This window comes from Pseudorasbora parva, chromosome 1, assembly GCF_024679245.1.
Source record: "Pseudorasbora parva isolate DD20220531a chromosome 1, ASM2467924v1, whole genome shotgun sequence".
In the NCBI taxonomy this organism is placed as follows: Eukaryota; Metazoa; Chordata; class Actinopteri; order Cypriniformes; family Gobionidae; genus Pseudorasbora; species Pseudorasbora parva.
Genome location: NC_090172.1, coordinates 37,247,665 through 37,263,067, shown reverse-complemented (window position 1 = coordinate 37,263,067; position 15,403 = coordinate 37,247,665). Strand labels below are relative to the sequence as shown.

The window sequence follows — 15,403 nt, the reverse complement described above, 5'->3', positions numbered from 1 at the left end:
ACATTCACACACAGGCTTATTACCTTGTTAGTTGTGGTGGGTGACTTACAACAAGCTAACGCTACCAAACTATAATCACTAAAACATTGGACTTGTACATGATCACTATCATAATTGTTTGTCTTTGGTGATGTATTAATGACTCAGCATCGCCTGTATCAAAAGAGAAATAATTTCACCTGATGTTTAAAATGAATAAAATAGACTAGACAGCCCTTACTGGAGATCCAGAAATACTGAACTTTGCTCTCTCCCTCCTCTCGCGACCAGCCCACTGTCGGTGAGGGGTGTGTGTGTCGTCGAGATGCGCGCGCGCGCGTGTGTGTTTGTGTGTGTGTGTCGGTGAGATGTGCGCGTGCGTGTGTGTGTGTGTGTGTGTGTGTGTGTGTGTCGGTGAGAGAGAGAGAGAGAGAGAGAGAGAGAGAGAGAGAGAGAGAGAGAGAGAGAGAGAGAGAGAGAGAGATGCACAGTGGACCATTTTTTTTTTGCCTGTTTGCGTTTTTAGTGTTTTACTTACACAATTAAGATTTTAATAAATAAATCTACCTCAGTTTTAATAAATTGTTCACCTGTTTGGAAAGTGTTTGTCATGTTTTGACAATAAAGGATAGTTTAAAACCACAGTTAGCTGTCTGTTTTCTACATATTTCACTCAGGAGCAAAAATATGCCTTTAAACTTTAAAGAAATAAAGATTTGACATTTATAGTGATATTTATCGATATCGACTGATATGGAAAAGGATATCGTGATTTTTTTTTTGGGCCATATCACCCAGCCACCTTGAGGGTGGAGGGAGACAGTCTTCTCTCCAACCCTTCCTGGAGGAAGGATGCCCGATCGGGCATTTGGTGGGATCTTCTCCTCGAGAAGCACACCAGGCGACGAAGAGGTTCCACTTCGAAGGAGAGGCCCGTCTTGTGGACGAGGCCCTAGCTGAAGTGATAGTGGCGACCACCGGTGATGGTAGGCCACTCAAACCTGTCACGTCCCGTCCAGAAGCCACATGTGGAGGTTCCAGAGGTCGGGACGCGGGTGCTACACGGTGCCCCCTGTCTGAGAAAGGAGGTCCTTCCTCAGAGGAATAGGCCAGGGAGGTGCTGTCGCAAGGAGTATGAGTTCGGAGAACCAGGTCCGGCCGGGATAATACGGGGCGACCATGAGGACCTGCTCCTTGTCCTCCCTGATCTTTTACAGGGGCTGTGCGAGAAGGCTCACTGGGGGAAACGCATACTTGCGCAGGCCCTGCGGCCAGCTGTGCGCTAGTGCATCAGTGCCGACGGTCCCCTCGGTCAGGGAATAGTACCAGCAGGAATGGGAGGAGTCGTGGGAGGCAAACAGATCTATCTGTGCTCCGCCAAACTGGTCCCATATCAGCTGATCCGCTTGTTGATGGAGGCGCCATTCCCCCGGTAGAGGCTGAAACTGTGACAGCTCGTCGGCCACTCGGTTCAGTTCCCCGGGGACATAAATGGCACGAAGCGACCTCAGATGCTTCTGACTCCATAACAAGAGGTGGCGGGCGAGTTGCGACATGCGGCGGGAGCATAGACCACCTTGACGGTTGATGTAACTACTGTCGCCATGTTGTCTGACCGCCGTACGTGCCTGTCCTTGAGCAGGGCTCGAAAGTGGTGCAGGGCAAGCCGTAAGGCCAGCAACTCGAGGCAATTGATATGCCACACACGCTGGGGCTCTTTCCAGGCCCCAGCGGTGGCATGACCATTGCACATGGCACCCCAGCCCGTGGCAGAGGCATCCACAACATGCCTGAAAACTTGTTCTTAGGGAATTCCCACCCATAGAAACTGGAGGTTCCTCCACGGGATGAAGGTTTGGCGGCAGGACGGGGTCACTTGGACCCGGAACGCGCCGCATTGCCATGCCCACCTCGGGACTCGATCGTGAAGCCATTGCTGAAGCGGTCTCATATGGAGCAACCCGAGTGGCGTTACTGCGGCTGCGGATGCCATATGCCCCAGGAGCCTCTGAAAAAGTTTCAGTGGGACCACGTTCCTGCGCTCGATCTAATGAAGGCAGGCCAGCAGAGACTGCGCGCGCTCGCTCGTAAGCTGCGTGAACATGGCAACCGAGTCGATCTCCTTACCGAGAAAAGAGATCCTCTGCGCTGGGCAGAGTTTGCTCTTTTCCCAGTGTACCCGAAGGCCCAGATGGGCAAGATGGTTGGTAGAGAACCAAGTCCCTGTGTTCGCAAACCTGCTGTCGCAAGTGGCTGAGGATCAGCCAGTCGTCGAGATAATTCAGGATGCGAACCCCGAGCTGCCTGAGTGGCACTAGGGCTGCCTCGATGACCTTCATAAAGACGCTAGGCGACAGGGCCAGCCCGAATGGGAGTACGGCATACTGGTATGCTCTCCCCTCAAAAGCAAACCGAAGAAACGGTCTATGTCAAGGAAGTATGGAGACATGAAAGTATGCGTCCTTCAGGTCGATCGCTGCAAACCAATCGCATGGACGAACGCATTCGAAAATGTGTTTGGCTGTCAACATCTTGAAGGGAAGCCTGTGTAGGGTTCGGTTCAAAATGCGCAGGTCCAGGATTGGCCGTAACCCACCGCCTTTCTTGGGTACAATGAAGTAGGGACCGCGATCTAAAGTTCCGTGAAGATTAGGCAAATTAGTCCGGTGATGTAGGACTGCGTGCGACTGCTCCTCCAAGTCAGTGACGGACAGTAATCATTTTTGCGCGACCGCAAAAATGAACAAAAAATTATGACATTTTTTGTACCGATTGAAAGAGTTAGTGGACTGTTTACTGAACGTTATCTAAACCGATCTGGTGTTTACATGTGGTGACTCAATCGCAATCATTTTGTCACATGCAGTTTGTCTGCCGCATCAAAAATGTCAACGCTATTTTCTCCAGCAGCTGGAATGTGTTAACTTTAGCCATAGCAACTCTTAACGGCCACCAGGAATAATACAGTATTATATAAGCTATTTATTTGTTGTAAAGTGTAATAATCATCTCAGAAAAAAAAAAAATTCTGTCAGGCGCAGTTAAAGTAAAAACTGCCTGGGGCAATATACACTGTGTCATTATTCCAACATTATCTTTATAACTTACGAAATAAAAAGTTTACCCCTCAGAAAAATGAGCTTTCCTCTCTTGTCAACATGAGCGCGGCGCGCGCTGTCATGTCATGTAAGGACGCACACTTAAAAGTAATCGATCAGGTCGTTTACATGGTGAAAAATAGACATGTAAAAAAATGAGTAACGAGTATGGAAGAGATTCAAGCTGTGCTGCTTTTGCTGGTTGTGTATAGGTTTACTAAAGAGGTAATTAACAGCGACAGAAAAGAGCAGCATATTCAGAAAGCTTGTAAAGCTAGATTTAAAATGACAATGTATATTATTATCAGCTATTACGGACATTGAACGTGAGATGGCTGAGTTGAACGCACACCATCACACAGAGAGCAAGACATTGATATTTACTGAACGCAGAACGAACCTCACAAAAGACTTTTAAAAATGCCGGTTGAAATAAAATGCTGCGTGAGCTCAACCAATCAGCATGTTCAGCGCCCAATTCCCGCCCTTGAAAGTTCCTGAACTTTGAAAAAGTACTACCTCGCGAGCAGGGCCGTTTGGAGGGGGAAATATTTACCCGGAACTTCATTTAGACCCTGGTTCCTGCGGTCTAAACACACCGAGTACCACCCCAAAGTTCCTGGTTCCTGGGTAAAGTTCCTGCGGTGGAAACGTGGCTTTTGTAGTTTTCTCTATTGTTACTGACATATACGAGTCCACTGCTTGAAAACCTTACGACACCTGTGATTCATACGCAGCGGCTGATCTGTGATGGAGGATGCAGTATCTGGCCAATCCATCCGGAACTCATGCCCTGTTAGTTTAGGTTATGACGCTCATCGCATGCCAGAGGATTCATAAAATAATCTTATACCTGTAGGAACATGTATTCTATTGCTACAACTGGTCGTGGCTATTTATTTGCAGCTTGTGAACATGTGCATGAGCACATCGGTAGGTCACTTAAGTTTACGTGCTGATTTAATAAGGCTATATTTCTTGAAACTGATCATTTCATATTTGTCTAATTGTGACCTTTGTAATGGACACGTGTTTTAATTATTCTCTGTCTTTAAGTGGTTTTCTTTACATTTATTTTATCCTTTATCATTCACAGTGCGTCGTGCATTATTGCCGTACGCTGCCGTTTATTTATTTATTTTTTGTATTATTATTTAAAGTATCAAGATTTACAAACAAATATCGTTGCATAAAATAAACTTCTTCGAAATAGGATACAGAAAAGATATAGCCTGAGGGATCAGCTCTTAATACAAACGGGGAAAAAAAAATAATAATATGCATAACAAAAATAAAAATAATCTATAAGGAAAAAAAAGGTAGGCTATTATAACATGACATGAGACGAGAATCCAGTCATTGTTAAGCTATTAACCTCATTTGAGAAGTGTTTTAGTGTACGCACTGCTCTAAGTTCTTAGCAGCAATGCACGCAGTAATGCCGGCGATGCTTTACTTCTGTGTTTCGCCGGATTTGTGTATATGTTCCCTCACATCATTATCCACAAGTGTCATCAATTTTGATTCATTGTGTTCAAGTGGTGACATCTGTGCTTCAATTGTGTTTGACTTTTGTCACCAGTGTTCACCATGATGCAGCACGGGTGCATCACAATGAAAGGCCCTGTCCCAAATCTTTCCAACACGATCACATGGTAATGCGTATCAATAGTATGAGTGTGAAATCTCATGGAATGTATACGCCAAAAAGTTTTGGTGTGCATATGCTACGCAGTTTTTCGCGTGCATATGATACGCACTTAATGGCGTGCATATGACACGCTCTTGGGTAGGTTGGGGGTGGTGGGGTAGCTGGTTCGTACGTACGTATAATACACCATAAAGTGCGTATCATATGCACGCGAAAAACCACATAGCATATGCACGCCAAAACTAATTTGGGGGTATACATTCCACGAGATTGCGCACGGTCTTGTGGACACGCAATGGCCATTGTAAGTTCACAAGACCAAAAGTGCACATAAAGTTTGCCATTTGGGACAAGGCCAAAATGTGTTGGCAAGCTGTTTCTAAACAGGTGAAACGTGCTTATGATTTTGCCAAAAGAGTAATTGATTCAGTCAGTGGGTTCAGGCAACTGAGCATTTGGTTAAGACAATATGGTTTAGTGTTTTAGCAATTGAGAAAAACTGTAACTAATAGACCAATCTTGGTGTAAAAATAAAATGATGCTAATGATTTTTACCTTTTGAATATTTTGTTTTTCATCGCCATTAATGTTTGTCTTTCTTCAGAAGAAATATTAAAAGCCAGGGAAATTTCCAAAATGTGGTTGATTTGATATGGAATTAACCATATGCTTATGAAAACCATGATGATGACAAGAGACTTGTTGATGACAAGAGACAATGCTTACTAAAAACAAAAACTAAAATGAAGCTACTATTAATTAAGATGAACACAGTCAAATGCCATTATGAATTTTAGCCCAAACCTAAATCATTATTTCTGTATGAAAACCTTCAAATGCTGTTTGTATGCATGAACATCCTTAGCAAATGAGACTCATGTCAGCTCTGAATTACCACCTTGGTGTGTTAAGAATTAAACTCCTCTTTCACCAGACACATATACTTTATCTGCTAGCAAATTCCTGAAGAAACATCCAATAAGACATAAAATAATGATAGAAAAGCACAACCCCACTGATTTTCCATTTTCTCTGTTTTTATCAGAACAGCCAGTGCTTGCTGTGTGAATGATCCCTTTATCTCAGTTTCATTAGTGTGTATGTGTGCCAGCGCCGCTCTTGGCGGGGACAGCGCATCGGTTAGACAGTCACTTCCTGGTGTCTGTGATGTTCAGGCAGATTACAGAGATGCTTTGAAGCTTTGGCTCCTCATGTCTCTGGTGACAGAACGAACAGACCCCTGCCTTCTGCTGCCGTACACAGAACCGAGCGGCACACTGACGAAAGGCATCACGCTGAACCTAAGCCTCTCATCTGCTTTATACGTTCCTTTCGTCCTGTGAACAATAAAGCCACACCTATTCAATCTCAATCCAGGGGCTTTAGAATGAGGGAAATCACATGCATAATGTGGGATGTCCTACAGAGCTAAAGAGGAAATAATGGCTGGTCAGTAATCGGTCTTAACTGCAGCCATCCGGACTTTGGTGTAGACATTTATCAGAATCTTCCACCTTGTTGCATGGTGTAAGGCTTACCAAAAAAACTCAAAAGAAAGACACAACGACAAAGAGACTCAGTAGGCCGACTCAGAGCTGGACTGTAAGATGATATTTGATAATCAAGTATTTGATCATCTGCTAAAGTAAATTTCCTAGGAATAAAGCAGAGCTTTAAGCTATAAGAGCTGTAAAATGTCAGTCTGAAAGGTGATGATAACAGCTCAGGGACAAACAGATCTTTCACGCAAAGGAATTTACTCCATTACAGGGGTAAGAAAGAAGTTCCACCTTGAGTAAACCCAACTACTATCTGTTTTCGTTAAATATATAATATGCATCAGACCAAACAGTCAAGGAAAAACTAGAGATCCACCAATTGCAATTTTCTTGGCCGATACCAATTTCCGTTTTTTTCTTAGTGAGATCGGCCGATACCGATTTTGTCGATTCCGGTTTTCTTTCTAAGAACTATAATTGACAGCATATACAGACAAAAATCCACTTTTCCTTCAAAGCAAATATTTATTTTTATTATAAAATAAATTAGTAAACATTATAACAGGATCTTCTCTCACTTAATTAACTCTCAAAAAAGAAGGGTTCTGTACCAGGAAAGAATAACTGAAAATCAGAAACATAAATTACAAATGGACATTTTTCTCTTTTTTTACTTGTCTTACAAAAGTCAAAAGATCGTATGAATGAACAAAACTGAAGTGCACAATACTCCTCCAAATAATAGTTCAGTAATTGGGTAATAAATGTTGCCAGCTAGGGATGTCATGGTACCAAAATTCCAGTATTCGGACTCGGTACCAATACCATAATGTTTTTACGGTACTCTGTACCAATTTCAGTACCACAGCTAAATGTTTTTTAATATATTTTTTGTTTAACCATTTTTAAAAAATATTAACAGTATAATATAATTATTTATGACGATAATCATAAACATTTAAAGGCTGTATGCTGTATAAAAGTAAACATTGTTTATATAAAAAAAGAAATAATTAACCATCTAGGCATAATTATTATTATTAGTAGGCTAGTGACATATTATTACATAGAGATGTAGCTAAGGTAATCTATCCTAATATATTCTGTTAATTTAAAAAAAAAACTTAAAGCAAAGGTTTTATTTTGATGGGTTGCCATGAAGACTTTGGAGTGTGTGTGTTCATATGACGACAGTTTTCTCAATTGAAACGGCAAATTCTCATGAAGTGATGGTTTAGATGCGTTCGGCTGGTCATCCAGCGCCATGAATTCAATAATTTTCTTCGTAAATGCATTTACGCTTTGGTCTTTTCGCTGCTTATACCAAGGAAATATAGGAGAGGCTGCTGACCTGTGGCTGGCTCTGAGCTCTGGCTAGCTTTAGCAGTTTTACCTTTACTAACTTACCTTCTTCAAACTGGGCATTTTCCACATGGTGATGGAGTTAAGTGTCTAATTAGGTTTGTCAAGTTTCATAAATGGCATAATTAGTGTCTTCTCTCACAGTAAAAAACTTCCATAACAACGACATGTTTGCATGAAGCTGTGAGGGATTAGGAATGCACCAAAAAAAAAAAAAATTCAGATCCGATAGTAAAAATTCAGAGTATCTGTCGATACCGATACTAAACCGATCCGATACCAATTCTATGTAGAATTGCTAAACCTTAGTGTGTTGAATTGAAAATCACTCTTTTGTGAGTTAAACACAATCAACTAAATACAGACTTCATTACAAAGAAAAACAACAAATAAAAAAATATACATGTCCTTCTCAAAAAATTAGCATTGTAGGAGCCATTTATACTCACTTTTAGACAGGTTAATTTTGTTATTTCCTATTTTAGCCACTAGAGGGAGCATTGCACTAGGCGTGGCACTTCACCGAGAGTTGAGTATATGTACAGGTGTGGTAATTAGTTAAACAAGGTGTGGATGGCAGGGAACGCACGGTTCTTACCATAGCCGTGAACACCCTTTCCACCAACAGCACAACAACAACACTTGTTTATAGCCACACTGGGTGAAGAGCCATTCGATGGAAAATATCCCTTTTACCTTTATAATAAATGAGAAAAGAAAGCTAACGTTTGAGCTTGGATTCCTGTTGCTATGAGTTGAGAACACCATGCCATCCATGCCGAGGCTTACAGGATAGCCTCAACAACAGTAAGAACCTGTTCCTTTTGTTTGGATACACTTCTGAATTGGGCAGGAGCATCATAATCGTTTGGATATTGAAAGGAATGTCCGTTGCATTGGATTGCTTGTCTATCACGGAGCCTGGAAGTTTGAATTGAAACACCTGTAAGTCCTCACGTAGACCACAACCACAGAAAGCTGGTGGGTAAACCCCTTTATTTCTGGCAATGGCATTGGAAAAGGGTGGACTCTTGAAATTGAAAAGAAAGACTGTTTCAGTGTTGGTGCTTTGAAAAGGCTGTTACTTAAGGCCGTGTTGTGTGTGCTGTTGGTTGCCTCCGCATAAGTAAAGTTAACTGTGCTGTTTAATTGAGCGCTTTGAATTTGATACGCTTAATGCACAAAGATGAGTGCGGAGGAAGAAAATTTGCCCGATAAGACCAAGACCGCTTCTGTGGCTACAGACGACAATGATATTCCTGATAAGTCTAGTTCTCTTGGTGATAATTCAGGGAAACGCATAAGAAAATTAACAGCTAAGGGATTTAAAATGTTGTTTGAAAATCTGCAAAAAAATCGTAAATCCCACCTTATGCAAGCTAGTAAAATTAAGCAAAGGATCAATGAGGCTCTCTCTGGGAAAAGGACATCTCAAACTGTGTTTGACGTGAAAAAATGTCTAAGTAAATATATCACGTTGTGTAATGATGCTTTGGAAATTCAAATTACTCTGCTGGAAATGCCTATGCCAGACCCTGAATACAATAAGCAACAACATTGGCTAGCACAGAAAACAGAGGAAATTAACAAATTTGAGAATGATGTGAGGAAATGGTTGGCTGATGCTGCTGAAACAAAAGATGTTGAGAATCTTGATGTGTTGTCTATAACAAATATTGACATAAGGCCTGAAGATAGCATATCCAATGTTTCAAGTAAAGGGTCAAACCATAAAAACCATTCTTCTGTCTATTCAAAGGCTTCCAGTGTTATGTCTGTACGTTTAGAGGTAAAGGCTGAAAGGGCTGCACTTTTACAGTCCGTGGCTGCTTTGAGAAAAATGCATGACATTGACGTTGAAGAGGAAGCCCTTCAAATGGAAAAGACCAAGTTGAAAAGGAAAAAGGAACGGCTAGAGGTCGAGGCTAAGTTGGCTGCTGCTACAGCTAGATTGTCTGTGTTTGAAAATGTGTGTGGTGGTGAAAATGTGGATGAGTATGAAGAGGATAACGGAGATGCCATGAATGCCTATCTTCATGCTCATTTGAAATCACAAACATCAAATTATTCGAACACCGCTTCTGTTTTGCAATCTTCTAAAACTGTCTCTTTCCAACAGGACCTTTCTCTGCCATCGGCCGTACGGCCTAAAGAAAGGCTGTATATTCCACAAGTCCAGTCTTTGGTAAGGTCTGGTAACTCTTTGTCTTCAATGTCATATACACCATCTTCTCACAGGTCTGAGGTACGAGAGAACGTTCATGGAACCAGACTCCCCAGCACTGCACCATCAGGACTTCAGCCGTTGACCTTACAAGGGAGTCAGCCTACCCAAATGCCTGAGATTGAAGTGCAGGAAAATGGATCCAGATTCACCACTCAACCTTTAACTGCAGGATCTCAGCCACTGACCTCACAAAGGAGTACACGTATGCAATCACAGTCACAACATTCTCTCGATAATGTTCAACATCCTACTCTATATGACCTTATGCAACAGCAAACTAACATCACTGCTCAGTTGGTTCAGAACCAAGTCTTAGCCTATCTTCCTCCACGAGCTATTCCAGAGTTTGATGGTGATCCACTTAAATATGCTGCCTTTATTAGAGCTTTTGAGCAAGCAATTGAGAAGAGAATTTCAGATAAACAAGATTGTCTCTATTATCTCGAACAACATACCAGAGGGCAGCCAAGAGAACTTGTTCGGAGTTGCTATAATATGGCTCCTGGGCAGGGTTATGAGAGAGCAAAAAATTTATTGAAAGAACACTTTGGAAATGAACTAAAAATTGCTGTGGCTTATATGGAGAAGGCTATGAAGTGGCCAATGATGAGGGTTGATGACATTAATGCTCTGCAGTCCTTTTCAATTTTTTTAAGGGATTGTTGCAATGTTATGGAAGATTTGCAGCATATGGAGGAGATGAACGTGCCATCCAATCTTCGCCTGATAATGATGAAGTTGCCATATAAACTGAGGGAAAAATGGAGGTCTGTCGCCTGGGAGCTGCAGGAGCGCCGTGGTTACAGAGCTATGCTCCCAGATCTTGTGGCCTTCATTGAGCGTCAGGTAAAGATTTTGTCTGATCCTCTCTTTGGTGACCTACAGGGTATTCCATCAGACTCCTCCTCTAAACCCAAGAGTAGATATACTGGAAGAGGCCAAGCTACTGTTGCTGCCATCAATACAGCCTTTGGACCAACCACATCAGCAGCTTGGTACCAACAGCACAGAGGACCGACTCCACAGAGATATGATGAGGAGTCATGCTGTGTGTGTAAGAGCCAGCATTCAGTGGAGAAGTGTTCACAGCTTGATGAGATGACACACAGGGAAAAACTGGAGGCTTTGAAAGTAGGCAGAGTGTGTTTCAGCTGTCTGAGGAGAGGTCATATAAGCAGGGAATGTGACAGGCCTTTGACATGTGAAATATGTAAATGTAAACATCCAACTGTCCTACACATAGAATCTAAAGTACAGGAAGTATCAGTCAATAATGCACTTGTGTCATTGGAGACGTGTGGCCATACTGGGGCCGGAAGCGATACATGTGTTCTCTCTATTGTGCCGGTACAGGTGAAGGCAAAGTCTGGAAGCACGATTGTGAACACCTACGCCTTTCTAGACCCTGGGAGTTCGGCTTCTTTCTGTACCCATCATCTCATGAGACAATTGAATCTTTCAGGAGTAAAGACTAGCATTCTTCTTCGTACTCTTGGCCAAGAGAGGCCTGTAGACACGGTCTTACTTGGTGGTCTTGAGGTCTCTGGCCTGAATGAGGGAAACTTCCTGGATTTACCTGAAATCTATACTCAGAGGACTTTGCCCGTGAGCAGAGATAACATCCTCACTCAACAGGATATAGAGGGATGGAAATATCTTGAAGGCATTAGAGTTCCCAGTCTTGAGGCAGAGGTGGGATTGCTGATTGGCACCAATGCGCCAAAGCTCATGGAACCATGGGAAATAATAAATAGCCAAGGCAAAGGACCATATGCCGTCAGGACTTTGCTGGGGTGGGTCGTAAATGGTCCTCTGAGAGGTGCTGAGCAATACAAAGACAAGATGGGTTGCCCTGCTGTCACAGCCAATAGGATCTCAGTCGTCAAGCTGCAAGACTTATTAGTTGCTCAATACAATCAGGATTTTAATGAAAAATCGGACGATGTATGCCTTTCTAGAGAAGATCAGCAGTTCATACAAATAATGGAGTCTTCAATGCAGTTTGATGAAGGACACTACTGCTTTGACTTGCCTTTTAAGGCCAAAAATGTCATCTTGCCAAATAACTACAGCATCGCAAAGCAGCGTCTTTTAAGTCTTCAGAGGAAGTTCAAGAGGAACAAAGATTATCATCAAGAGTACACCGCTTTCCTCTCTGAAGTTATTGAAAAGGGTTATGCTGAGCTTGTACCACATCAGCAGCTGAAGCGAGCTGACGGCAAGTTGTGGTATATTCCCCATCATGGGGTATACCATCCGAAAAAGAAAACCCTTAGAGTTGTTTTTGACTGTGCTGCTGTGTTTAAAGGAATTTCATTGAATTCACAGCTGTTGCAGGGTCCTTACCTCACAAGCACCTTACTCGGCGTACTTACCAGGTTTAGACAGGAACGTGTAGCGCTGATGGCAGACATCCAAGCCATGTTCCATCAGGTGAGGGTGTCTCCGGAGCACACAGACTTTCTACGCTTTTTGTGGTACCCTGATGGTGATACACGACAAGCTCCTTTGCAATACAGGATGAGAGTTCACCTCTTTGGGGCCGTGTCTTCGCCCAGTTGTGCGAATTATGCACTGCAGAGGATTGTGCAAGATTACAGAGACGACTTTGAACCTAGTGTCCTGACCACAATACTCCAAAATTTCTACATGGACGATTGTCTAAAGTCTGTGTCGTCAGAGGCTGAAGCCATAAAAATGGTGCATGAATTAACTGAAGCTTGTGCGAAGGGAGGATTCCGCCTGTTGAAGTGGACAAGCAACAGCAGTGAAGTCTTGGCCAGTATTCCTGAGCTACAGCGCTCCAAGACCATCAGGGGGCTTAACCTGGATCAAAGGGCAAGTCATGTTGAAACAGCTCTTGGTCTTCATTGGTGCATAGATTCAGACGTTTTGACCTTTAGGATAGCCATAGAAGAACGCCCACATACACGGCGAGGCATATTGTCTGTGGTATCGTCTATCTATGACCCTTTGGGTTTCCTTGCTCCATTTACTTTGCCTGTTAAAAGGATGCTGCAGGAAATGTGTAGGTTGAACATCGGTTGGGATGTTAGCATACCTCGTGTCTTCTCCGAGAAGTGGTCCAAATGGCTGGCTGATCTCCATCATATTACCAAGTTCACAGTGGATCGGTGTGTCAAGCCAAAAGACTTTGGAACACCTACTCACCTGCAGTTGCATCACTTTTCCGATGCCAGTGAATATGGCTACGGAACTGTATCATATCTTAGGATTGAGGGTGAGATCAATCATGTCAGTATTGCTTTTATTTTGGGCAAGGCCAGGGTTGCTCCTTTAAAGCAAACAACAATTCCTCGTCTTGAGTTGACCGCTGCTGTCCTGGCTGTGCGAGTGGACAAGATGCTGAAGAGGGAGTTGCAGCTGGACTTACACCCATCTGTATTCTGGACAGACAGTACAACTGTTTTAAGGTATATTGGAAATGAGACTAGGAGGTTTCATACGTTTGTGGCCAATAGGGTGGCTGTAATTAGAAATGAAACCGATGTTGCACAGTGGAGACATATTGGCACACGACTGAACCCAGCAGATGAGGCATCCAGGGGCCTAAGTGCTGAAGAATTTCTTGCAAGTGAGCGGTGGCTGAAGGGACCAACATTTCTCCTTAGGGGGGAAGCGGAATGGCCTAAGACCATCATGGAACAACCTTTGATACCTGTGGATGACACTGAGGTGAAGAAAGATCCACTGGTGAATGCTTTTGTCTCCCACAGTCCATTGAGTGCAACAAAAGTGTTTTTAAGCTACTTTTCAGATTTTAAGAAGCTGCGAACGTCTGTGGCATGGATGCTTAGGTTCCGAGACGTGCTTTTAACCTTGTCCCAAAGGAGAAAGGGTTTTAAAGCCTCTGAAAGCATTGGCTATGATAATAGAGGCAGAAGAAATGACTCTCTCTATGCGGAGATGCCAAGGGAAAAATTGGCACTTTGTGGACAATCACTGACAACAGGTGACCTTGAGAGGGCAGAATGTGCCATCATCTGTTTTTCCCAGCAAGAGAGGTTTTCTGATGAGATTGCCATTTTGAAAGACGGTGGATCTGTCAAACGAAATAGCGACCTCTATAAGCTGGACCCGGTGTTAGAGGATGGATTGCTGCGGGTGGGAGGAAGGCTTAGTAGGGCTGCCATGCCTGAAGTCGAAAAACATCCTGTTATTCTTTCTAAAAACCAACATGTGTCCAAACTCCTCTTGAAGCATATCCATCAACAGCTGGGTCACGCAGGCAGAAATCATATGCTCTCATTTCTTAGGAGGCAATACTGGATTACTCATGCAAATTCTGCCTGCAGGAAGGTCATCTCTGAGTGTGTAGTTTGTCGGCGCCTCCAAGGAAAGATGGGGGAACAGAAAATGGCTGACCTACCAGTAGAGAGAATTGTACCAGACTTACCCGCTTTCACAAATGTGGGCGTTGACTATTTTGGGCCAGTGGAGGTGAAGAAAGGCAGGGGCAGAGCGAAGCGCTACGGTGTTCTCTTTACCTGTATGACGAGTAGGGCAGTTCATCTCGAAGTCGCGTATACCTTAGACACTGACTCATGCATAAATGCCATTCGTCGTTTCATGTGTCGCAGAGGTCAGGTGACGCACCTGACATCAGACAATGGCACCAACTTCATAGGAGCTGAGCGGGAGTTGAGGGAAGCCATTAATGAGTTTGACCATCAGAAGATTCAGCAGGCCTTACTGCAGAATGGTCTAACATGGTCCTTTAACCCTCCAGCCGGGTCTCACCATGGGGGGGTTTGGGAGCGTCTTATTCGTCTTGTAAAAAGGGTCCTCTCTTCCACGCTCCGACTTCAAACACTGGACGATGAAGGTTTCCATACTACTCTTTGCGAAGTTGAAGCCATTCTCAATAGTCGTCCTATAACAAAGGCCTCTGATGATGCAAATGACCTCGAAGCACTTACACCTAATCACATTCTGCTCTTAAAGTCAAAGCCACACCTTCCTCCTGGGCTCTTTAGTAAGGATGACCTGTACATGAAGAGAAGATGGAGGCAAGTGCAGTTTCTATCTGACCTCTTTTGGAAGCGCTGGGTGAGGGAATACTTACCGCTGCTCCAGGAAAGACAGAAGTGGACAAGACCAAAAAGAAGCTTTTCCATTGGAGACATTGTGGTTATAATGGATCCTGTCGCTCCACGTGGGTCTTGGCTGATGGGAAAAATTACACAGACATACCCTGACAAGAAAGGCTTTGTCCGCTCAGTTCAGCTGAAGACAAAGACGGGTCATCTGGACCGGCCAGTAACAAAGATCTGTCTTTTGATGGAAGCTAAAGTGTCTTAGATGAGTCTCGGACTGGATGACCCGACCACAAATGAAAAAAAAAAAAAAAAAAAGATTTCACTTAGATTAGCTCAGCACAAATGACTCCTTTAGTTTAAATTTATTAATGTGGGTAATTGTGGTTAAAGTAAATATTCACAATTATGGGGCCGGTGTGTAGGAGCCATTTATACTCACTTTTAGACAGGTTAATTTTGTTATTTCCTATTTTAGCCACTAGAGGGAGCATTGCACTAGGCGTGGCACTTCACCGAGAGTTGAGTAT

At 43.3% G+C, this 15,403-nt stretch overlaps 1 long non-coding RNA gene across 3 annotated transcripts in view; it reads right to left on the bottom strand.

Moving 5' to 3' along the window:
- Window positions 1-15,403, bottom strand: part of LOC137071821 (uncharacterized) — a 60,564-nt gene that overhangs the window by 18,613 nt on the left and 26,548 nt on the right. The window contains exon 1 of one of the 3 annotated variants that reach the window (XR_010904508.1): window positions 5,673-5,806. The exons of the other annotated variants lie outside the window; for them this stretch is intronic. This is a non-coding gene — a long non-coding RNA (uncharacterized lncRNA). Of the gene's footprint in view, window positions 1-5,672; window positions 5,807-15,403 lie in introns of those variants that run through there. 3 annotated transcript variants of the gene reach the window in all.